Source organism: Nerophis lumbriciformis, linkage group LG05 (assembly GCF_033978685.3).
Source record: "Nerophis lumbriciformis linkage group LG05, RoL_Nlum_v2.1, whole genome shotgun sequence".
Taxonomy (NCBI): Eukaryota; Metazoa; Chordata; class Actinopteri; order Syngnathiformes; family Syngnathidae; genus Nerophis; species Nerophis lumbriciformis.
The window spans coordinates 58371527-58396320 of NC_084552.2; positions in this window are offsets into that span (position 1 = coordinate 58371527).

Consider the following 24794-nt stretch of genomic DNA (forward strand, 5'->3'; position numbering starts at 1 on the left):
TCCTAAATGATCTCAGTAAGATATTACAGCTTGTTGCTGAGATTTGATGACCTACCGTATTTTCCGCACCATTAGCCGCACCTAAAAACCACAAATTTACTCAAAAGCTGACAGTGCGGCTTTTAACCCGGTGCACTTTATATATGGATAAATATTAAGATTCATTTTCATAAAGTTTCGGTCTCGCAACTACGGTAAACAGCCGCCATCTTTTTTCCCGGTAGAACAGGAAGCGCTTCTTCTTCTACGCAAGCAACCGCCAAGGTAAGCACCCGCCCCCATAGAACAGGAAGCGCTTCTTCTTCTACTGTAAGCAACCACCCGCCCCCGGAAGAAGAAGAAGCGCGCGGATTTTCGTTTCATTTCCTTTGTGTGTTTACATCTGTAAAGACCAGACCACAAAATGGCTCCTACTAAGCGACACGCGTATAACGCAGAATTTAAACTTAAGGCAATAAGTCATGCCGAAGAACACGGAAATAGAGCAGCAGCAAGAGAATATAACATAAATGAATCAATGGTGCGTAGGTGGAGGAAGCAAGAAGATGACCTGCGCCAGGTAAAGAAGACAAAACAGAGTTTCCGAGGGAACAAAGCAAGATGGCAACTGTTGGAGGACAAACTCGAACAGTGGGTTGTTGAGCAGAGAGCAGCAAGCAGAAGTGTCAGCACCATCACTATTCCAATGAAGGCAACAGCGCTAGCAAGCGAACTTCACCTGGATGATTTTAAAGGTGGTGCTTCTTGGTGTTTCCGGTTCATGAAAAGACGCAATCTCTCCATCCGCACACGGACCACTATTTCACAGCAACTGCTGGACAACAGTGACACTGACTCCGATGACTTCGACGAGACGGAACCGGCCATTTTGGATCCCACATTTGCCCAACTTTTCAATTCGGACACCGAAGACGAAGAATTCGAAGGATTTACGAATGAAGAATAACTTCAGAAGGTGAGCGCTATGTTTATTTTGTGTGTTGTGACATTAACGTTCGAGCAACATTATGTTGCTATTGCTCTGCACTATTTTGAATTTTACTATGTTTGTGATTGCACATTTGCGTACATTTTGGGACAGAGTTGTTAGAACGCTGGTTTTTAATATATTATTAAAGTTTGACTGACCTATCTGACTGTTTTTTTGACATTCCCTTTAGCGCAGCGTAGGCGCGGCTTATAGTCCGGGGCGGCTTATAGGTGGACAAAGTTTTGAAATATGCCATTCATTGAAGGTGCGGCTAATAACCCGGGGCGGCTTATAGTGCGGAAAATACGGTATATTGAGTAAAACATGCTTGAAAGTAGAATATTAACTGTTGCAAAGCTGTGTCATCAACACTCACAAGTAGAGATGTCCGATCATATCGGCCTGCCGATATGATCGGCCGATAAATGCGTTAAAATGTAATATCGGAAATTATCGGTATAGTTTTTTTTTTTATTATAGGTATCGTTTTTGGGGGTTTTTTTGTATTTTTTTTTTTGTATTTTTTTATTTTTATTAAATCAACATAAAAAACACAAGATACACTTACAATTAGTGCACCAACCCAAAAAACCTTCCTCCCCTATTCATTCATTCACACAAAAGGGTTGTTTCTTCCTGTTATTAATTGTCATGTCTGTGTGATCATGTTTTGTTTTAGTCATGTTCGGTTTTGTTTTTGGACTTTTTGTGCACTTTTGTTTTGTTTTGTCACCATAGCAACCCATTAGTTTTCACCTGTCACGTCACGCACCTGTTTCACGTTTTGAGTCACGCACCTGTTTTCGTTAATCATGTAGGTAGTATTTAAGTTCATTGTTTTCAGTTCGTCGTCCTGGCGAAATCCCGGATTCATACCCCTGTCATACTTTTACCTCTGCGCACTTCATAGTCCATGCCAAGTAAGTTTTTTGTTTATTAATGCCACAGTTAGTGTTTTTGTTTAATTGTTCACAGTTTTTTGCCCACGTGCAAGTCTTTTTGTTTTGTTAGTCAAGTTTGTACATCCGCCTTGAGCGCGCCTTTTGTTCCTTTGAGTGTTATAAATAAATATGTATTCACCTTCACGCCATGACCAGTCCAGCTTTACTTGCATCTCGGGAAAACAAACACACCATAGTCCAAATCTTGACAATTAATATTGTGGTTCCTACATTATATATCAATATATATCAATACAGTCTGCAAGGGATACAGTCCGTAAGCACACATGATTGTGCGTGCTGCTGCTCCACTAATAGTACTAACCTTTAACAGTTAATTTGACTCATTTGCATTAATTACTAGTTTCAATGTAACTGTTTTTATATTGTTTTACTTTCTTTTTTATTCAAGAAAATGTTTTTAATTTATTTATCTTATTTTACTTTATTTTTATTTTTTTTTAAGTACCTTATCTTCACCATACCTGGTTGTCCAGATTAGGCATAATAATGTGTTAATTCCACGACTGTATATATCGGTTGAAATCGGTATCGGTAATTAAAGTGTTGGACAATATCGGAATATCGGATATCGGCAAAAAGCCATTATCGGACATCCCTACTCACAAGTATAAAACTACTTTTTTAAAGTAACAATTTCTTATTTCAAGCATGAAAAAAAAAAAATCATGACATTGACACAATTGTGTCTCATAATTAAAACGGATGACGGCCAAATGGACTTTGCTGTTTTATTTTCAATGAAACAATAAAAAATAGGTACTCATATAGTAGTACAGTTGGCACAGTACAGTAAACTGACAGCTAATATTTAAACATTTAACATTTGTCGTTTCTAACAATTTTGAACCGAAATAGCTCATGCACATTCAGATAAATTCTTCAAAATGACAATAAAAAATTTTTTGGCCGGGGGCCAGGCTGTATATATGCGCACTAATTGACTGAAAGAGCATGCACTTGGCGCGATGATGTCATGTTATCGATGGAAAAATGCATTTTTAGACCATATGATTTGCCTGAGCGGCTAGGAGACACCGAGAGTAACAAGCGGTTGCCTTTCCATTAAGAACAATAAATTAGATTTTAGTATAAGTTTGCTGGTTTCAAGAAATGTAATGCCGAGCGCATATCATGTCAAGATAATGGCACTAGCATTTGCTTAATTTAAGAATATTTTTCAACGTATTGAGCAAAAAGGTCTCTTTTTTTTCTACCAAGAAATGTGCACTTGTTATTAGTGAGAATATACTTATTTTAAGGTATTTTTGAGTTCATTGAAGTTAGCTAATTTTACTTGTTTTGGAAAGTCTTGACAAGCCACATTTTCTTGTTCTATTGGCAGATAATTTTGCTTAGTTCAAATAAAATACCCCTCATTTTTTTTTTAATTGTTTTTGAACGCTGACTTTTTGCAGTGAAAATTAGCAACAACAAAAACAAGTCACCATACTAAGGTCAACAAACAAATGTAAAACTGCATCAACACACCTAAATAAAGATGCATCAATAATTGATTTTTAATTGAATCATAGCTCCTGAATTGTAATCGACTCGTGAGGTGCCCAAAGATTCCCATCTCTACTTGCAAGATTGTATCAAGTGTCAAAATACATGATTTTTTTTTAGGTGTAGACATATAAATTAGCTAAATTGCTAGTATGAAATGTGAGCACGCTAACATTAACATGTAAACATAAGAACAGTTAGCATATTTAAAGCTAAAATGCTAGCATAAAATTGTGCCATCTTGCTAACATAGCAAAACGTAACATACTTGCAAGATGGTATCAAGTATCAAAATCCATGATTTTTCTTTAAGGTTTAAACATATTTAATTTTCTAAATTGCTAGCATAAAATGTATAAAACATGTAAACATAAGAACAGTTAGCATACTCATGAAAATATGCTCAGTATTAAAATCTATGATTCCATGTTGAAATTAATAAAATGAGCTAAAATGCTAGCATAACATCTTGTCATCTTGCTAACATCGGAAACGTAACATACTTGCAAAATGGTATCAAGTGTCAAAATTCATGATTTTTTTAAGGTTTAAACATATGCTAAATTACATTTCTAAATTTCTGGCATAAAACGTATAAAACATGTAAACATAAGAACAGTTAGCATTCTTATGAATAAATGCTCAGTATCAAAATCTATTAATTCTAAATTGAAATGATTAAAATGAGCTAAACTGCTAGCATAACATCTTGTCATCTTGCTAACATCGGAAACGTAACATACTTGCAAGATGGTATCAAGTGTCAAAATATATGATTTTTTTAGGTTTAAAAATACAAATTAGCTAAATTGCTAGTATGAAATGTTAGCACGCTAACATTAACATGTAAACATTTGAACAGTTAGCATCATTTTGAAAATACGCCCAGTATCAAAATCTATAAATTCCATGTTGAAATGATTAAAATGAGCTAAAATGCTAGCATAAAATCTTGTCATCTTGCTAACATAAGAAAACATAACATACTTGCAAGATGGTATCAAGTGTCAAAATATATGTGTTTTTTTTGTTTGTTTAAACACATTTAATTTGCTAAATTGCTGGCATAAAACGTATAAAACATGTAAACATAAGAACAGTTAGCATAATTATGAAAATACGCCCAGTATCAAAATCTATGAATTCCATGTTGCAATGATTAAAATGAGACAAAATGCTAGCATAACATCTTGTCATTTAACTAACATAGGAAAACATAACATACTTGCAAGATAGTATCAAGTGTCAAAATATATGTTTTTTTATTTTATTTAAACATATTTAATTTGCTAAATTGCTGGCATAAAACATATAAAACATGTAAACATAAGAACAGTTAGCATAATTATGAAAATGTGATCAGTATCAAAATCTATTAGTTCTAAATTGAAATGATTCAAATGAGCTAAAATGCTAGCATAACATCTTGTCATCTTGCTAACATCGGAAACGTAACATACTTGCAAGATGGTATCAAGTGTCAAAATATATGATTTTTTTAGGTTTAAAAATACAAATTAGCTAAATTGCTAGTATGAAATGTTAGCACGCTAACATTAACATGTAAACATTTGAACAGTTAGCATAACTATGAAAATACGCCCAGTATCAAAATCTATAAATTCCATGTTGAAATGATTAAAATGAGCTAAAATGCTAGCATAAAATCTTGTCATCTTGCTAACATAAGAAAACATAACATACTTGCAAGATGGTATCAAGTGTCAAAATATATGGTTTTTATTTTAATTTAAACATATTTAATTTGCTAAATTGCTGTCATAAAACGTATAAAACATGCAAACATAAGAACAGTTAGCATAATTATAAAAATGCGATCAGTATCAAAATCTATTAATTATAAATTGAAATTATTCAAATTAGCTAAAATGCTAGCATAAAATCTTGCCATTTAACTAACAGAGGAAAACGTAACATACTTGCAAGATGGTATCAAGTGTCAATATACATGATCTTTTTTTAAAGGTTTAAACATTTTTAATGCGCTAAATTTCTGGCATAAAACGTATAAAACATGCAAACATAAGAACAGTTAGCATTCTTATGAAAATATGCTCAGTATCAAAATCTATGAATTCCATGTTGAAATTATTAAAATGAGCTAAAATGCCAGCATAACATCTTGTCATCTTGCTAATATCGGAAACGTAACATACTTGCAAGATGGTATCAAGTGTCAAAATATATGATTTTTTTAGGTTTAAAAATACAAATTAGCTAAATTGCTAGTATGAAATGTTAGCACGCTAACATTAACATGTAAACATTTGAACAGTTAGCATAATTATGAAAATACGCCCAGTATCAAAATCTGTAAATTCCATGTTGAAATGATTAAAATGAGCTAAAATGCTAGCATAAAATCTTGTCATATTGCTAACATAGGACAACATAACATACTTGCAAGATGGTATCAAGTGTCAAAATATATGTTTTTTAAATTTTATTTAAACATATTTAATTTGCTAAATTGCTGGCATAAAACGTATAAAACATGCAAACATAAGAACAGTTGGCATAATTATGAAAATGTGATCAGTATCAAAATCTATTAGTTCTAAATTTAAATTATTAAAATGAGCTAAAATGCTAGCATATCATCTTGTCATCTTGCTAACATCGGAAACGTAACATATTTGCAAGATGGTATCAAGTGTCAAAATATGTGATTTTTTAGGTTTAAAAATACAAATTAGCTAAATTGCTAGTATGAAATGATAGCACGCTAACATTAACATGTAAACATTTAAACAGTTAGCATAATTTTGAAAATACGCCCAGTATCAAAATCTATAAATTCCATGTTGAAATGATTAAAATTAGCTAAAATGCTAGCATAAAATCTTGTCATCTTGCTAACATAGGAACACATAACATACTTGCAAGATGGTATCAAGTGTCAAAATATATGGTTTTTATTTTAATTTAAACATATTTAATTTGCTAAATTGCTGTCATAAAACGTATAAAACATGCAAACATAAGAACAGCTAGCATAAGTATGAAAATGCGATCAGTATCAAAATCTATTAATTATAAATTGAAATTATTCAAATTAGCTAAAATGCTAGCATAAAATCTTGCCATTTAACTAACACAGGAAAACGTAACATACTTGCAAGATGGTATCAAGTGTCAAAATACATGATCTTTTTTTAAAGGTTTAAACATTTTTAATGCGCTAAATTTCTGGCATAAAACGTATAAAACATGCAAACATAAGAACAGTTAGCATTCTTATGAAAATATGCTCAGTATCAAAATCTATGAATTCCATGTTGAAATTATTAAATTGAGCTAAAATGCCAGCATAACATCTTGTCATCTTGCTAATATCGGAAACGTAACATACTTGCAAGATGGTATCAAGTGTCAAAATATATGATTTTTTTAGGTTTAAAAATACAAATTAGCTAAATTGCTAGTATGAAATGTTAGCACGCTAACATTAACATGTAAACATTTGAACAGTTAGCATAATTATGCAAATACGCCCAGTATCAAAATCTGTAAATTCCATGTTGAAATGATTAAAATGAGCTAAAATGCTAGCATAAAATCTTGTCATCTTGCTAACATAGGAAAACATAACATACTTGCAAGATGGTATCAAGTGTCAAAATATATGTTGTTGTTTTTTTATTTAAACATATTTAATTTTCTAAATTGCTGTCATAAAACGTATAAAACATGCAAACATAAGAACAGTTCGCATAATTATGAAAATGCGATCAGTATCAAAATCTAATAATTATAAATTGAAATTATTCAAATGAGCTAAAATGCTAGCATAAAATCTTGTCATTTAACTAACACAGGAAAACGTAACATACTTGCAAGATAGTATCAAGTGTCAAAATACAATATGTTTTTTTAAAGGTTTAAACATTTTTAATGTGCTAAATTTCTGGCATAAAACGTATAAAACATGTAAACATAAAAACAGTTAGCATAATTATGAAAATACGTCCAGTATCAAAATCTATGAATTCTATGTTGAAATGATTAAAATGAGCCAAAATGCTAGCATAAAATCGTGTCATCTTGCTAACATAGGAAAACATAACATACTTGCAAGATGGTATCAAGTGTCAAAATATATGTTGTTGTTTTTTTATTTAAACATATTTAATTTGCTAAATTGCTGTCATAAAACGTATAAAACATGCAAACATAAGAACAGCTAGCATAAGTATGAAAATGCGATCAGTATCAAAATCTATTAATTATAAATTGAAATTATTCAAATTAGCTAAAATGCTAGCATAAAATCTTGCCATTTAACTAACACAGGAAAACGTAACATACTTGCAAGATGGTATCAAGTGTCAATATACATGATCTTTTTTTAAAGGTTTAAACATTTTTAATGCGCTAAATTTCTGGCATAAAACATATAAAACATGCAAACATAAGAACAGTTAGCATTCTTATGAAAATATGCTCAGTATCAAAATCTATGATTCCATGTTGAAATTAATAAAATGAGCTAAAATGCCAGCATAAAATCTTGTCATCTTGCTAATATCGGAAACGTAACATACTTGCAAGATGGTATCAAGTGTCAAAATATATGATTTTTTTAGGTTTAAAAATACAAATTAGCTAAATTGCTAGTATGAAATGTTAGCACGCTAACATTAACATGTAAACATTTGAACAGTTAGCATAATTATGAAAATACGCCCAGTATCAAAATCTGTAAATTCCATGTTGAAATGATTAAAGTGAGCTAAAATGCTAGCATAAAATCTTGTCATATTGCTAACATAGGACAACATAACATACTTGCAAGATGGTATCAAGTGTCAAAATATATGTTTTTTAAATTTTATTTAAACATATTTAATTTGCTAAATTGCTGGCATAAAACGTATAAAACATGCAAACATAAGAACAGTTCGCATAATTATGAAAATGCGATCAGTATCAAAATCTAATAATTATAAATTGAAATTATTCAAATGAGCTAAAATGCTAGCATAAAATCTTGTCATTTAACTAACACAGGAAAACGTAACATACTTGCAAGATAGTATCAAGTGTCAAAATACAATATATTTTTTTAAAGGTTTAAACATATTTAATTTGCTAAATTTCTAGCATAAAACGTATAAAACATGTAAACATAAGAACAGTTAGCATACTCATGAAAATATGCTCAGTATTAAAATCTATGATTCCATGTTGAAATTAATAAAATGAGCTAAAATGCTAGCATAAAATCGTGTCGTCTTGCTAACATAGGAAAACGTAACATACTTGCAAGATGGTATCAAGTGTCAAAATACAATATATTTTTTTAAAGGTTTAAACATTTTTAATGTGCTAAATTTCTGGCATAAAATGTATAAAACATGTAAACATAAGAACAGTTAGCATAATTATGAAAAAATGCTCAGTATCAAAATCTATGAATTCTAAGTTGAAATGATTAAAATGAGCTAAAATGCTAGCATAAAATCATGTCATCTTGCTAACATCGGAAACGTAGCATACTTGCAAGATGGTATCAAGTGTCAAAATATATGATTTTTTTAGGTTTAAAAATACAAATTAGCTAAATTGCTAGTATGAAATGTTAGCACGCTAACATTAACATGTAAACATTTGAACAGTTAGCATAACTCTGAAAATACGCCCAGTATCAAAATCTATAAATTCCATGTTGAAATGATTAAAATGAGCTAAAATGCTAGCATAAAATCTTGTCATCTTGCTAACATAAGAAAACATAACATACTTGCAAGATGGTATCAAGTGTCAAAATATATGGTTTTTATTTTAATTTAAACATATTTAATTTGCTAAATTGCTGTCATAAAACGTATAAAACATGCAAACATAAGAACAGTTAGCATAATTATGAAAATGCGATCAGTATCAAAATCTATTAATTATAAATTAAAATTATTCAAATGAGCTAAAATGCTAGCATAAAATCTTGTCATTTAACTAACAGGAAAATGTAACATACTTGCAAGATGGTATCAAGTGTCGAAAAACATGATCTTTTTTTAAAGGTTTAAACATATTTAATTTGCTAAATTTCTGGCATAATACGTATAAAACATGTAAACATAAGAACAGTTAGCATACTCGTGAAAATATGCTCAGTATCAAAATCTATGGATTCCACGTTGAAATGATTAAAATGAGCTAAAATGCTAGCATAACATCTTGTCATCTTGCTAACATCGGAAACGTAACATACTTGCAAGATGGTATCAAGTGTCAAAATTCATGATTTTTTTTAAGGTTTAAACATATTTAATTTTCTAAATTGCTAGCATAAAACGTATAAAACATTTAAAAATGAGAACAGTTAGCATACTTATGAGAATGCTCCAAGTATCAACATCTAGGGTTTTTAGGTTGAAATGATTAAAATGAGCTAAACGACTAGAATAAAACTTTAGCATGCTAAAGTTTAGCATGGCAAAGGACGGCGTTGCGCGGTTGGGAGCGTGGCCGTGCCAGCAACCGGAGGATTCCTGGTTCGATCCCCACCTTCTACCAACCTCGTCACTTCCGTCGTATCCTTGAGCAAGACATTTCACCCTTGCTCCTGATGGGTCGTGGTTATCGGACTGCCGATATTATCGGCCGATAAATGCTTTAAAATGTAATATCGGAAATTATCGGTATCGGTTTCAAAAAGTAAAATGTATGACTTTTTAAAAGGCCGCTGTACGGAGTGGTATACGGACGCATGGAGAAGTACAGAGCGCCAATAAACCTTAAAGGCACTGCCCAATCACATAATATCTACGGCTTTTCACACACACAATTGAATGCATACAGGTCACACTGAGGGTGGCCGTATAAACAACTTTAACACTGTTACAAATATGCGCCACACTGTGAACCCACACCACACAAGAATGACAAACACATTTCGGGAGAACATCCGCACCGTAACACAACATAAACACAACAGAACAAATACCCAGAACCCTTTGCAGCACTAACTCTTCCGGGACACTACAATATACACCCCCCGCTACCCGCTAACCCTCCCCTCCCCCACCACCACCTCAACCTCTGCATGAGCATGTCCCAAATTCCAAGCTGCTGTTTTGAGGCTTGTTAAAAAAAATAATGCACTTTGTGACTTTAATAATAAATATGGCAGTGCCATGTTGACATTTTTTTTCCATAACTTGAGTTGATTTATTTTGGAAAACCTTGTTACATTGTTTAATGCATCCAGCGGGGCATCACAACAAAATTAGGCATAATAATGTGTTAATTCCACGACTGTATATATCGGTATCGGTTGATGTCGTAATCGGTAATTAAGAGTCGGACAATATCGGAATATCGGCAAAAAAGCCATTATCGGACATCTCTAGTTAACATACTTGCAAGATGGCGCCATGTATTACAAAATGTCTTATATTTATGTATTACATTTGAAAGATTTTGAATCTAAATGAAGCGATGATAATATCCTATGATATAATAAAACAATTTAAATGATTACTATTATATTGATAACTATTGTGTTTTCCAATGCTACGCTACACTATGCTAATGATGTTTTGGAGTGTTTCTGGAACACTTCTCCACATCCCAAGATGGACTTTCCATTATCTAATTAAATTAATGCAGCAAATGATTCATTTGGACTCCATGTCATGGTTGTTGCCGTGTTCTCCAGGCAGAACAAGCCTGCATGGCCACAGACATTGATTTTGGCTGCTAGTGCCACCAAGTGGTCGTTTCCCAGAGAGGGACTTGAACGCCACTGCAGCTCCTCATGCTGCCCACTCATTCACCATAAAGACTTTTTTTTTTTTTTTTTTAAGCCATTGCTGTCATGCTTTCATCAAATAAAGGTGTGTGGAAATGACTCTTCGTGTGGCGGCTGATAGACACCTTCATTGTTGAGTGGATGGGCGAGCACCTGCTCTCTGTGGGGGGGGGATGTGGAGGTGGGCGCGTGAGTGATCTATGTGAAGGAGCACTTGTCAAAGGGCGGCGGTAAGGTGAGAGGTTACATACATTGAAATGCCATTTCTCTCACTTCACTACTCGCCGCACGAGGACTGGACCTAATGAAAAATGGCTCCTATTACAGGCTTGACCTCTGACGACCTTTCACGTTGACCCTCTAAACACCCCGTTTAAACGCAGTCGACCTTACATGCAGAAAGGTACAGTGTTCCCTCGCCACTTCAAATTTTCACTTTCTCTCACGTCATTTTTGGCCCTAAATTACCATATTTTACGGGGTATAGAGCTGAAAAAAATAAAGAAATAAAGAAATAAAATGCTCTTCATATATTAGCCGCAGATATACAGGTAAAAGCCAGTAAATTAGAATATTTTGAAAAACTTGATTTATTTCAGTAATTGCATTCAAAAGGTGTAACTTGTACATTATATTTATTCATTGCACACAGACTGATGCATTCAAATGTTTATTTCATTTAATTTTGATGATTTGAAGTGGCAACAAATGAAAATCCAAAATTCCATGTGTCACAAAATTAGAATATTACTTAAGGCTAATACAGAAAAGGGATTTTTAGAAATGTTGGCCAACTGAAAAGTATGAAAATGAAAAATATGAGCATGTACAATACTCAATACTTGGTTGGAGCTCCTTTTGCCTCAATTAGGCATTTTGCATTTCCAAAGGAAATGCAAAATTTGCATGGTTGGGTGATGGTTTGGGGTGCCATGTCATCTGCTGGTGTCGGTCCACTCTGTTTCCTGAGATCCAGGGTCAACGCAGCCGTCTACCAGCAAGTTTTAGAGCACTTCATGCTTCCTGCTGCTGACCTGCTCTATGGAGATGGAGATTTCAAGTTCCAACAGGACTTGGCGCCTGCACACAGCGCAAAATCTACCCGTGCCTGGTTTACGGACCATGGTATTTCTGTTCTAAATTGGCCCGCCAACTCCCCTGACCTTAGCCCCATAGAAAATCTGTGGGGTATTGTGAAAAGGAAGATGCAGAATGCCAGACCCAAAAACGCAGAAGAGTTGAAGGCCACTATCAGAGCAACCTGGGCTCTCATAACACCTGAGCAGTGCCAGAAACTCATCGACTCCATGCCACGCCGCATTAACGCAGTAATTGAGGCAAAAGGAGCTCCAACCAAGTATTGAGTATTGTACATGCTCATATTTTTCATTTTCATACTTTTCAGTTGGCCAACATTTCTAAAAATCCCTTTTTTGTATTAGCCTTAAGTAATATTCTAATTTTGTGACACACGGAATTTTGGATTTTCATTTGTTGCCACTTCAAATCATCAAAATTAAATGAAATAAACATTTGAATGCATCAGTCTGTGTGCAATGAATAAATATAATGTACAAGTTACACCTTTTGAATGCAATTACTGAAATAAATCAAGTTTTTCAAAATATTCTAATTTACTGGCTTTTACCTGTATACGTTGTAAAATGAGTTATTTACACAGTAATATCCTGTAAATGTTTATTTACATAACTTCATTGTTTCATATTTGTGTCACGGCAGTAAAACGGCTGATCAAACAAAACAAAAGTCATCGTCATGGATGACATATTTGTGACCTTTTTCTTTTTTCTTTTTCCAACTTGTTTTATTGACATTTTCAAATAGACAGAAAAAAGTGCAAGTCGAAACAGTACAATTTTAAAGTCAGTAAATTATTCACACCCTTTCCCTTAAAACCCAAACCACCCACCCACCCTCCCACCCCACTCAGGTCCCACCAACGAGGGACAAATGGCACAATTATATAACAAGTAAGACGACAAAGACAGACACATTCTCACACACACACACACATACGAGGCCAGAGACAGACAGACGGGCTGAAAAGGAGAGAGAGGGAGAAAAAAATATATATATAAAAAAAAAATATATATATAATAATAATAATAAAATAAAAATAAAAATGTAATAATAACAATAATAATATATAATAAAATAAAAATAGAATAAAATAATACTAATAAATAAAAGGGATATTATTCCTCATCTGCGTCTGGGCATAGGTCAAGAGAGTTGACATACAGCAAAAAAGGACTCCATGAGCTTTCAAATGCTTGAGCCGAGCTCAATATTTGTGACCTTTTTGAGACCTTGGAAAAATGCCTACCTCTTTAGGACCACCCTTTCTAGATATATAAAGATTTGTATTTACAATATTAATAATATATAAAAAAGCTTGTTGTTGAAAAATGTGTTGGAATTTCAGGAGAAAAACTTAGAATTTGGGCAGTATTATAATAAAAGACGTCATTTTCCTCAACGCAAGTCAAAATGTTACAAGACAAACTGAACATTTGTGCAATATTATGATAAAAGTTGGAATTGTACTCAATAACAGTCGCAATTTTACATGAAAAGCTTAAAAATGTGTCAATTTTATGAAAAGACTCATAATTTTACTCGACAAAAGTCACAATTTTATAGGAAAACTTTAAAATTTTATAATCGGAATTTTTACTTTGCAAAATGATGACAAATGTTAAAGTTAAAGTACCAATGATTGTCACACACACAATTATTCTCTGCATTTGACCCATCACCCTTGATCACCACCTGGGAGGTGAGGGGAGCAGTGAGCAGCAGCGTGGGCCAGCAACCGGAGGGTTCCTGGCTCGATCCCCACCTTCTACCAACCTCGTCACGTCCGTCGTGTCCTTGAGCAAGACACTTCACCCTTGCTCCTGATGGGTCGTGGTTATCGGACTGCCGATATTATCGGCCGATAAATGCTTTAAAATGTAATATCGGAAATTATCGGTATTGGTTTCAAAGAGTAAAATGTATGACTTTTTAAAAAGCCAATGTACGGAGTGGTACACGGACGTAGGGAGAAGTACAGAGCGCCAATAAACCTTAAAGGCACTGCCTTTGCGTGCCGGCCCAATCACATAATATCTACGGCTTTTCAAACACACAATTGAATGCAAGTCATACTTGGTCAACAGCCATACAGGTCACACTGAGGGTGGCCGTATAAACAACTTTAACACTGTTACAAATATGCGCCACACTGTGAACCCACACCACACAAGAATGACAAACACATTTCGGGGGAGAACATCCACACCGTAACACAACATAAACACAACAGAACAAATACCCAGAACCCCTTGCAGCACTAACTCTTCCGGGACACTACAATATACACCCCCCGCTACCTGCTAACCGCTCAAAAAAAAAAATAAATAAATAAATAAAATGCTCTTCATATATTAGTCGCAGATATATACGTTGTAAAATGAGTTATTTGCACAGTAATATTCTGTAAATGTTTATTTACATACCTTCATTGTTTCCTATTTGTGTCACGGCAGTAAAACGGCTGATCAAACAAAACAGAAGTCATCGTCATGGATGACATATTTGTGACCTTTTTGAGACCTTGGAAAAATGCCTACCTCTTTAGGACCACCCTTTCTAGATATGTAAAGATTTGTATTTACAATATTAATAATATATAAAAAAGCTTGTTGTTGAAAAATGTGTTGGAATTTCACGAGAAAAACTTAGAATTTGGGCAGTATTATAATAAAAGGCGTCATTTTCCTCAACGCAAGTCAAAATGTTACAAGACAAACTGAACATTTGTGCAATATTATGATAAAAGTTGGAATTGTACTCAATAACAGTCGCAATTTTACATGAAAAGCTTAAAAATTTGGCAATTTTATGAAAAGACTCATAATTTTACTCGACAAAAGTCACAATTTTATAGGAATACTTTAAAATTTTATAATCGGAATTTTTACTTTGCAAAATGATGACAAATGTTAAAGTTAAAGTTAAAGTACCAATGATTGTCACACACACAATTATTCTCTGCATTTGACCCATCACCCTTGATCACCACCTGGGAGGTGAGGGGAGCAGTGAGCAGCAGCGGTGGCCGTGCTCAGGAATCATTTGGTGATTTAACCCCCAATTCCAACCCTTGATGCTGAGTGCCAGGCAGAGAGGAAATGGGTCCATTTTTTTTTTGTAGTCTTTGGTATGACTCGGCCGGGGTTTGAACTCACAACCTACCGATCTCAGGGCGGACTCACTAACCACTAGGCCACTGAGCCGACAAGACAACTTCAGTTAGTTTTCTTTGTCTTACTTTGGTCCAAAATAGAACAAACACATTCTGAAATCTATTTTCATAAGTATGCTAACTGTTCTTATGTTTACATGTTTCATATGTTTTATACCAGAAATTTAGCAAATTAAATACGTTTAAACCGTAAAAAAAAAAAAATAATGGATTTTGACACTTGGTACCATTTTAGTTGACTTATATAACCATTAATCACAAATGTCTCAAAGGGCTGCAAGTATGTTATGTTTTCCTATGTTAGCAAGATGACAAGATTTTAATCATTTCAACTTAGAATTCACAGATTTTGATACTAACTGATCTTATGTTTACACATTTTATACGTTTTATGCCAGCAAAAAAATACCGACAGCGGTAAAGTTTAGATCCATGAAGGAAAGAAGAAAGTGAATGAATGTTTATACCTGAAAACATTTACATATGCATAAGAATGTGTTTTCTTTTGTATTATTTGTTTTAATGAATTAACCTCTAAAGGCCTTAGTTGTTAGTTATTTCCAAAATTGTGTACATTACTGAATTGGGGTCTTATGGCCACTTATGTGGACACCTGTACTGCCATCTGGTGGTGTCAGAAGAGTATAACATACAATGGAATTTGGAAAAAAAAAGTGTAAAAATAACAATTTGCATGTCACTACACATGAAGTACACGTTTGTGTACTTATGGACTAAGTACATCATATTAAAAGATGATTTTTAGTTTTTATTCTAATTAGGGTCCAATAAGCCCAAATAGCAAAGATAAATAAAAAAAAAGCATGTAAACAAAAAGCTTGGGCCTTAAGAGGTTAAGTAACGTTTATGACAACCTTTTTCCAAAACACAATATAGAATGTGAGATATAACAGGATAATGCATACATTTATCATTTGTTTTCAAAACGCTTACAAAAAAGTGGGACCGCAAAAATTAACTGTGGAACCTCATTTTTATGACTTGATGGAACCTCATTTAGAAAATTCCTAGTGCCAACACCGATGGAGTATTGGTGCGTGCAAAACAGCAGCAGCAGGCGACTGTGGCCTGCGGGCCGGTTCTAATACTAATCAAACATCATCCCGGGGGCCATAGATCATTCATTCCGCGAGCCTTGCCTTTGACACATAGGCGGTAAACAGACTGAATAACTCCACGGTGACGTTTTGGTGAATTTACTAAGGAATTTGTGAACCTGAAACAATACAACAACAAAAAAATGCCATTGTAATTATGAAAGAAGAATCCATACGGGTAGAAACGCTTTGGACGGCTCGAAAAACGAAACAGCACTTCTCCATCCGAATTAAAGCTTTAAACAGCAGGACACACTTGAGGGCATTCGCCTGGCAGCACCTGCAGTGAGCGAACTCGTCCAAAGAATTTACACAATAGCACAAACAATAACACACCTTTTCATTGTCCTTGCATGCGTTTTGTGAAAACTGTTTGCAACATGGCCGTCGGCGAAGAAAAATCCATAAATTAGCTGCGCCGTTTTATTAAGCCGCAGGGTTCAAAGTATGGGGGAATTTACAGTCATTATTGAATTAAAGGACCTGGGGCCTCATGTATTAAAACCCCTGTGCTTGGATTTGTGCTAGCGCACACTTTAATACATTGGAATTTTGTCTTCCCTAGATTTAAACGCACAGTAGGTCTGGGTTAATTTTTGCCTCATCCCTGTGAGAATCCTGCACGTGACCGAAGCATTAGGGAGTGGGATGAACCAGGAGTAGCTGCAGCATGCTAAAACAACCAACAGGTAGCATCTGTGAGATAATACCGAATCAATACTGTGGAATCTAACCCAGACTCACTTCCGAGGGAACAATAAACAACAAGTCAATGACTGAAGTGACAAGCTCCCCGTTTGTGGACAAGGAGACTACAGCCGTCTGAGCACGTTCAAACTCTTTCTTAATTAGCGCTAGCACAATCCAGTGAAAAGATCCAAACTGGCACTGCTAAGCTATCAAACCGAGCTAAATTGCTGCACTGATCCTTTTTAAGGTACACACACACTCTGCTCTCATGAAACGTCGCTCAACTGCACATACCAGGTATGCATACTTGCCAACCTTGAGACCTCCGATTTCGGGAGGTGGCCGGGGGGGGGGGGGGGTGGTGGTTAAGAGGGGAGGAGTATATTTACAGCTAGAATTCACCAAGTCAAGTATTTCATATATATATATATATATATATATAAGAAATACTTGACTTTCAGTGAATTCTAGATAGATAGATAAATATATATATAAATAAATAAGAGAAATACTTGAATTTCAGTGTTCATTTATTTACACATATACACACACATAACACTCATCTACTCATTGTTGAGTTAAGGGTTGAATTGTCCATCCTTGTTCTATTCTCTGTCACTATTTACTAACCATGCTGAACACCCTCTCTGATGATGCATTCTGCTTCGTCTCCTTGTTCTGTGCGCAGCTGTGCACTGCACTCTCTAAAAGCCCTAGATGTTAATGTCACATATGCATGTACAGTAGATGGCAGTATTGCCCTGTTTAAGAGTGTCACAACATTGCTGTTTACGGCAGACGAACCGCTTTACGGTAGACGAAAACGTGACTGCTGTTGTTGCCGCGCTGGGAGGACATTAATGAAACTGCCTAACAATAAACCCACATAAGAAACCAAGAACTCGCCCTCGATCATTCTACAGTTATAACGTGATTGGGCAGGCACGCTGTTTATATCGTGAAAACAGGCTGTCGACACGTCACTCCGGTCCGCCTGAATTTCGGGAGATTTTCGGGAGAAGCGCTGAATTTCGGGAGTTGGCAAGTATGCAGGTATGTGAAGTTTTTTTTGTTTTGTTTTTATTGAAAAAATTACTTTTCCTGGTAAATAAATACATTTATTAAAGAGTAATTCCATTACCAATTCAATTTACTTTGAACTATAACTGATTACGTCTTTAAAGTAATTGTCAGAACGATGCGATACAGTAACACCGTTGGTCAATTACAAACTTTCTCACAACTTTAAAAAAAAAACACTTGTGAAGAACAAATCCATGAAAAGCAAAAACTACTTAGGAAGAAACTCAGCAAGTGGATCCATACTAACAAACTCCAGCCACTTCATTAGGTACACGGGTTTTCATCTAACTGCGACTTGCATTCCAAAGCCAACATTCGGCGACCGAGTTTGCTTGTCCGTCCTTCTGCACGCTTTTAGGTGAGTGGGATTTTTTTTAAATTTTATTTGTTTTACTTTCAACTCCCGCAGCAGTGGAGCTGGAGGAGAGCTGACACGAGCGCTCAGTGTCATCGTCATCATACGCCTACTGACAACAAATGATTTGCCGTCTATCTCCTAATGAAAAGAAGAAGAACAAACGGTGGAAACTGGCAGTGTGTTTACAAAACAGATAATAAAAGACTACATTGATGATTGCATTCAAGCAAATTGATGGGCCTTTTTTTTTAAACACATGCTTGTTTTACTTATACAGGAGTGGAAAGTACAAATCGACAGTAGTAAAAACTATTAAAGTTTTTATGTTATGGAGCTGGTTATGAATGATGACACATTAAAAAAACTATAAAATATGTTGCAACAGAAACGTACAGTAGGAAGGGGAGTCATTTGGCCCCATTCGTCACGGTTTACCTGACACATGAAACGTGATGAATTGAGGGCGTGCACTATCCACCAGAGTGTGGAATATCTTAAAATGTGTTTTGGGGCATTTCCAACTTGTCCACCACATCGTAAGTTGCTATGTAGAGTGGCGCTTTCCGCCATTTTCAGCAGACTGCTTTGCAAAATGATGCGCCCCTCCTCTTCCTCTCACGCGAGATCCACCCAGGAATTAGGCCATTTGAATCCCTTTCCTTCTGTAGTACAAAAGTTCGGGACAAGTCTGGGGAAATTTGGGCGGGGGCTGGTTATGAATAATAAAGTGTTATTAACAATAAAAAATAAAATATCTATCCACTTTCTACAGCTTGTCCCTCTCGGGGTCACTAGGGGTGGCTGTAGCCTATCCCAGCTGCACTCGGGCGGAAGGCGGGGTACACCCTGGACAAGACGCCACCTCATCAATACAGATAGACAACATTCACACACTGTCATGTCTGTGTGATCATGTTTTTGTTTTGGTCATGTTCGTTTTGGTTTTTGGACTTTTTGTGCACTTTTGTTTTGTCACCATAGCAACCATTAGTTTTCACCTGTCACGTCACGCACCTGTTTCACATTTTGAGTCACGCACCTGTTTTCGTTAATCATGTCTATAGTATTTAAGTTCATTGTTTTCAGTTTGTCGTTCTGACGACATCCTCACATTTATGCTCTGTACATTTCTGACACTTGTTTTCATGTCCATCCTTCATGCTGCTACTTTTGTCCAAGCCAAGTAAGTTTTTGTTTATCAATGCTATAGTCTTTTGATTTCATAGTTTATTCTCCGCCACTGTGCGCGCTTTTCGTTTGTACTTTTTTTTTATGTATTAAATAAATCATGTACCTTCATTCCCGTCTCGCCCGAGCCAACTTTCCGTTGCATCCCGGAAAAGCAAACACCCAGGACCAAGTCTTGACACACACTAGGGACAATTTTGTGTTGCCAATCAACCTATCAATAACCAAAAATGTAGGTTCTCTCTAAAAAAAAAAAAAAAGTTAACTCATGGAATAAAAATGTATTGTCAATGCAGTTAAAAAGTACAACACTATTTGCTCTGGCTCTCACATTAATCATAACTTCTCCTTGCAGAGCGGAAGGCTTCTTCGGGAGGTTATCCAGCTGGCGATTTAGTTCAAAATTGCTCAAGTCGACTAAACCATAATAGTGAGACAAAAACAGTTAACCTAAAAAGTACAAAATGTTAACATAAAAACTACAATAGTTAGACAAACAAACATTTGGGGAGATATGGACAAGTGCTGGTTATGAATAATAAGGTGTTAATAATATTAAAAATATAATAGTGTGCAACACAAATAAATGGGACACGTTTGTGGAGATTTTGACAAGGTGGGAAGGCTGGATGATGTCGCTAGTCAGAAAATTTATTTTAGACTAACCTAAAAACCGTAAGTGCATAAACAAATATATTTACAGAACAGACCAGCTAACTTCACACAAGTGGTCCAGGCTGGTCCTGCAACAGTTTGTATAAAGTTTCCATTACATTTGTATTAATTTGTATGGAAATGTATAAGAAACTGATTGGATTGGATTGGCAGACCGGGGTGGTGGTTCCTCTCTTTAAAAAGGGGAACCGGAGGGTGTGTTCTAACTATCGTGGGATCACACTCCTCAGCCTTCCCGGTAAGGTCTATTCAGGTGTACTGGAGAGGAGGCTACGCCGGATAGTCGAACCTCGGATTCAGGAGGAACAGTGTGGTTTTCGTCCTGGTCGTGGAACTGTGGACCAGCTCTATACTCTCGGCAGGGTCCTTGAGGGTGCATGGGAGTTTGCCCAACCAGTCTACATGTGCTTTGTGGACTTGGAGAAGGCATTCGACCGTGTCCCTCGGGAAGTCCTGTGGGGAGTGCTCAGAGAGTATGGGGTTTCGGACTGTCTGATGGTGGCGGTCCGCTCCCTGTATGATCAGTGTCAGAGCTTGGTTCGCATTGCCGGCAGTAAGTCGGACACGTTTCCGGTGAGGGTTGGACTCCGCCAAGGCTGCCCTTTGTCACCGATTCTGTTCATAACTTTTATGGACAGAATTTCTAGGCGCAGTCAAGGCGTTGAGGGGATCCGGTTTGGTGGCTGCAGGATTAGGTCTCTGCTTTTTGCAGATGATTTGGTCCTGATGGCTTCATCTGGCCAGGATCTTCAGCTCTCACTGGATCGGTTCGCAGCTGAGTGTGAAGCGACTGGGATGAGAATCAGCACCTCCAAGTCCGAGTCCATGGTTCTCACCCGGAAAAGGGTGGAGTGCCATCTCCGGGTTGGGGAGGAGATCTTGTCCCAAGTGGAGGAGTTCAAGTACCTCGGAGTCTTGTTCACGAGTGAGGGAAGAGTGGATCGTGAGATCGACAGGCGGATCGGTGCGGCGTCTTCAGTAATGCGGACGCTGTATCGATCCGTTGTGGTGAAGAAGGAGCTGAGCCGGAAGGCAAAGCTCTCAATTTACCGGTCGATCTACGTTCCCATCCTCACCTATGGTCATGAGCTTTGGGTTATGACCGAAAGGACAAGATCACGGGTACAAGCGGCCGAAATGAGTTTCCTCCGCCGGGTGGCGGGGCTCTCCCTTAGAGATAGGGTGAGAAGCTCTGTCATCCGGGGGGAGCTCAAAGTAAAGCCGCTGCTCCTCCACATCGAGAGGAGCCAGATGAGGTGGTTCGGGCATCTGGTCAGGATGCCACCCGAGCGCCTCCCTAAGGAGGTGTTTAGGGCATGTTCGACCGGTAGGAGGCCACGAGGAAGACCCAGGACACGTTGGGAAGACTATGTCTCCCGGCTGGCCTGGGAACGCCTCGGGATCCCCCGGGAGGAGCTGGACGAAGTGGCTGGGGAGAGGGAAGTCTGGGCTTCCCTGCTTAGGCTGCTGCCCCCGCGACCCAACCTCGGATAAGCGGAAGAAGATGGATGGATGGATGTATAAGAAACAAAAAAAACAATAAAAGTGTCAACTGTATATGGCTTGTATATATGCATTTTCATGAAAGGAATAAAAAGAAATGACGATGATGATGATGATTTGTTATTTTAAAGTGTTTTTTGGTTTTTCTTAGGAATCTGTTCCAAAAGGGCGTACAAAGACCGAATCAAACGGGGAAAAAAAACAAAGCAATTTTTCTCATAAGAAATAATGTAAATCTAATTTTGAGGCTGTTTGCAACCGTAGGTGGCTGCCTGGAGGTTGTTAACTTTCTAAAGTGTTGTGAGTAGGGATGTCCGATAATGGCTTTTTGCCGATATCCGATATTCCGATATTGTCCAACTCTTTAATTACCGATACCGATATCAACAGATACCGATGTCAACCGATATATACAGTCGTGGAATTAACACATTATTATGCCTGATTTGGACAACCAGGTATGGTGAAGATAAGGTACTTTTTTTTTTAAATTAATAAAATAAAATAAGATAAATAAATTAAAAACATTTTCTTGAATAAAAAAGAAAGTAAAACAATATAAAAACAGTTACATAGAAACTAGTAATTAATGAAAATGAGTAAAATTAACTGTTAAAGGTTAGTACTATTAGTGGACCAGCAGCACGCACAATCATGTGTGCTTACGGACTGTATCCCTTGCAGACTGTATTGATATATATTGATATATAATGCAGTGACGTGCCCCGCCTCACCTGCCATCATGGAAAGAAAAAATATATATATATATATATATATATATTAAATTGTTAAATGTATCCAGTTATTTTCCATTTAACTTCACCAGTTTTAGATTATTTTTATTCAAAATCGCTGAATTTTCACATTTGCCGTTCAAATACTGAGAAGAGACGGTGCGGTGAACAGCAGCTAGTCGAGGCACGTCACTCAGTGCCTCAACATGGACGGACTCGGCTAACTGCTGGTCTGCTGTGCAGTGAGACTGTATTGCTATATGAATTATATTATACATTTCCATAGTTTAGTTAGCTGAGGTATATAATGTACAGTGTATTTTGTCAACAACTGTATGTGTGTAAAGTATTTCTTGTGCTGAGCGATCATAAAACGGCTGCAAAAGACGCACTGGCTGAGGCTCGCCTCCTGCACCCCCGCCGTAGAATGCACGGCAACCCCTGACAGGAGTGTTATATCAACTAAAGCCCACACTTAAACTTTCCACGTGCAAGATTGAATCTATTTAAAAAAGTTATTTCATAAGAAGCCAAAAAGTGCAAAAACAATAATGTTCGTGTTGGAGGAGTTGCGAATGACTGCTGGGCCACAACATTAGGTACACCTGCAGACTGCAGGTGTATCTAATTCACAACTCCTCCAACACAAACATTATTGTTTTTGCATTTTTTGGCTTCTTATTAAATAACTTTTGTAACCTATTTTTATGGGCTTTCCTCTTTGTGATGTTAAGTTCCTGTTATGCGCTGTTATACAGTGTATGCCTTGAGCTCTTATTTTGAAGGCGCTAAGAGCGGAAGTGATGACATGTTGTAGTGGAGCGGAAGTTTTTGAAAGAAGGTAAATAAAGTGGTCCTCGTGTAAACTGTAGCCTCCGTGTTTGTTATTTTGTAGTTTCATACAGTATAGGCGACATTTATAAACCCTCGGTTACACTTTTTTAAATAGATTCAATCTTGCACGTGGAAAGTTGAAGTGAGGGCTTTAGTTGATATAACACTCCCATCAGGGGCTTCATTAATCCAGCAAAACAGCGGCGCATTTATAAGTAAAGGTAAGACCATAATAACGTTTTTTTATTAAATGTGCTTTTTTGTGTGCTACAGTTTGTATGTGTAAAGTTAAAGTTAAGTTAAAGTACCAATGATTGTCACACACACACTAGGTGTGGTGAAATTTGTCCTCTGCATTTGACCCATCCCCTTGATCACCCCCTGGGAGGTGAGGGGAGCAGTGGGCAGCAGCGGCGGCGCCGCGCCCGGGAATCATTTTTGGTGATTTAACCCCCAATTCCAACCCTTGATGCTGAGTGCCAAGCAGGGAAGAATGCTGGTATGAGCTTTTAAACATAACCCGTTAACTGCTGCCAATCAAATGGTGAATAAGATACTCTTTAGGGTTCATATGTTTGTAAATCTGACTGTGATGAAGTCAGTGCCTCACCAGCCATCAACCTCACCGCACGTCACTGATATAATGTAGGAACCAGAATATTAATAACAGAAAGAAACAACCCTTTTGTGTGAATGGGGGAGGGAGTTTTTTTGGGTTGGTGCACTAATTGTAAGTGTATCTTGTGTTTTTTATGTTGATTTAATAAAAAAACCAAAAAAAAACGATACGGATAATAAAAAAAAAAACGATACCGATATTTTCCGATATTACATTTTAAAGCATTTTTTCGATAATATCGGCAGGCCGATATAAATCCCAAACTATCGTATGTTAAATGCACCTGAAAGACTCTCAAGACCATGAGAAACTACATTCTCTGGTCTGATGAGACAAAGATTGAAGTCTTTAGCGTGAATGCCAGGCATCATGTTTGGAGGAAACCAGGCACCGCTCATCAACCGGGCCAATACCATCACTACAGTGAAGCATGGTGGTGGCAGCATCATGCTGGCAGCAACTGGGAGACTAGTCAGGATAGAGGGAAAGACGAATGCAACA